Source organism: Chaetura pelagica, unplaced genomic scaffold, assembly GCF_000747805.2.
Source record: "Chaetura pelagica isolate M959 unplaced genomic scaffold, ChaPel_1.0 scaffold90, whole genome shotgun sequence".
Lineage (NCBI taxonomy): Eukaryota > Metazoa > Chordata > Aves > Apodiformes > Apodidae > Chaetura > Chaetura pelagica.
Window position 1 is genome coordinate 5,983,898 of NW_009953496.1, and position 2,753 is coordinate 5,986,650.

The window sequence follows — 2,753 nt, forward strand, 5'->3', positions numbered from 1 at the left end:
TTAATTATAGAACACAGATACGAAAGGATCAGAACTCTGCACAATGTGGATGAAATTATGTACCTAGGAACTATTTAATAATGCTGGGTTTTTCCATGTGCCTTCACAGCCTCCCTCAGTCTCTCCTTCAAGCAGCTCAGCATTTGCTTCAAAGACATCTGGGGTGTTTAAAAATTTCCCATGCAGCACTGATGGTGCAAGTTGGTGTGGGGGCACTTCAGCTTTTTAATTACAAGTTCAACTACAAAGCAGCCTGTGCCCATTCAGTGCTGAAACAGGGTTAGGGCAGAACTAAAGATCCTCTACCTTTGATGGCTGACAGGAATCCACTGCATTTCTCTCACCAGGACACAGACAGGAAAAAAATATTAGAAGGTGCCCACTTTTCTTTGAAACTACTCACTGCTATTAAATCTGATATCAAGTGCACACCACCAACTCAGGGAGTGCTCTCTGTGTGAAACACTAATGAGGTGAAGGACCAAACCTTGAGCAGCACTACAATTCACAAGAGTTTACACAGAACAGACATGGGGGAGGGGAAGAAGATGGGGGGAAAATATACCAAACCACAGAACACCTCTCTGAATTCAAATGATCAGAAGAAAGGATGCAGAAACACAGTGGTGTCCCTCTGACCACTGCTAATAGCAGATGTGCATGTGAAGAAACAGAAGTGTTACGTAGAATTTTTCATGCAAGGTTTCTGGATCCTAAACCAGTTTGAGCCTTATTGTGATTGTATTTGCTGAAGGAACAAAGGCACAGTGGAAACAAAAAAACATTCTCCAACTTTTAGAGTTGCAGAGGGTACTGCAAGTTCAATACTGTGTGATCACTTCATTCAGTCATTCCCTATTGTAAGATTACTTTCCAGAGTAGGCACGGTGGGGCTAAGCCCGTTTTGTGCAGAGTTACAGGGATAAGGGAATTCAACAGTCAAAGCAGCCATTTGCAATGATACTTTCCTTGTTTGGTGCACCTTCTGTAAAAGCTGCATGATTTCAGGCACAGTCTGCCAAGCCACAGGTATTCACTATGTCCTAAAAAGTCTTAATGCTATCTATTGCCCTTTTTTTTTTGCCTTTTTTTTTTTCAGGTTATTAAGTACACAAATCTTTCATCAGCTCTTGTAATTGTTGCATTATACAAAGAACAGCCGAAGAGCAGACTACATTTTTTGTAGAAATCTCCCTCTGGCGGCTAAAGAGGGAATTCAATTTTTTCCATCTGTTGACTCATCCAGCCATATTACAATAGACTCTTTAAGTCTTACTAAATAAATATTCTCTATACAAGTCAGATCAGCTGAGGGAAGCCTGGTACTACTGTGTCCAAGTCGCACTGGCTCCCTTTAACTTGGAATACAAAAAAACCCAAATCACAAAACCTCAGACTTAAGGTTCCCTCACTACTCACAATTGCTCCGAGTTCCAGCAGTGGCCAAAACACAGTATTTTGAACTTTAAAAACCAGCCACTTAACAGCCGTAGTCAATTACAAACATGTCTGAAACTACACCGAATTTTGTCTTGTTGCCCAGGGAAGCTGTGGAGGTCCCCTCCCTGTAAGTGTCCAAGGCCAGGTTGGATGGGGCTTGGAGCAACCTGGTCTAGTGGGAGGTGTCCCTGCCCATGCATAGGGGGTTCTATCTAGATGATCTTTAAGGTCCCTTCTAACCCAAACCATCCTATGATTCTGTGATTAGTTTTCCAGACCTAGAGGAGAAAGAAAAAAAACAAAACTAAAACATCTACAATTTTGAGGCATTCTAACAGCTCTTCTGATTTCCTTCTGAATATGGTTATCCGACTTCTCAACACTACCTCTGAAATTGCAGTGACTGAAAAAAGGTGCTAGTTTAAATATTAATATGGGTACTCTGGGTCCCACATCAAGCTCCATAACTATTTCAATATGAAGTAAGACAGTTCAGAAAGATGCCTGTGGTGTTAGCATTAGCTCAGATAGAACATGCCTACAGAATAGCCATGCTGTTTCTACAGGCTTTTCAATTCATGTGCTGCAAAAGCTGTTTAGGAAGAGAGTAAGTCTTAACAGTTCCACTGCAAACAGAAACTTGCAAACCCATGATCAGAATTTTACTTCTCAGATGTGCCCCAGAAAGCCTATGGGTAAGCCAGGACAGAAGGGTCCATGGCATTTTTGGAGATCAGTTATGTTCATCCTGTTATCAAAATGAAGCCAAATGGTAGCAGAGTCACTTGTCTCTGGAATGGAATACAAGACCTTTTAAACCAAACATTCAGCATATGATGGGCAAACATGTTTTTCTATCAGACTACAAACTCATTGAGGAGCACTCACAGATCCAGCTACACTTGTCAGAACTTAGGAATCAAGTTCAATACAAATGACAGGAATTTCCAGCACTCCAGGTTTGCTGCCCTTCAAAAATAAACAGACAAAAAACCTACCACTCACTGAATCAACAGCTTATTTTCATAGCTGCGACATTTTTACAAGAGATAAAAATCAGTTCTGACATTACTAATCTGGACTCCGTGTACCACGTTTAATTTGGCATTATTGTGAAGTTGATAGAGAACTTGGGACACAGAACTGTCCCTGCTATGGTCAACCTCTATTTTTAAGGTAATGGATATAGAAAATAAGTAAGCTTAACAATAATAACACAGCCTTTTAAATTTTTTTTAATTAAAAAAGTCTGTTGAACAAGATGAGTATTTACAAAACATTAAGCCTTTCAATTATTTTATCAAAGCCTGCTG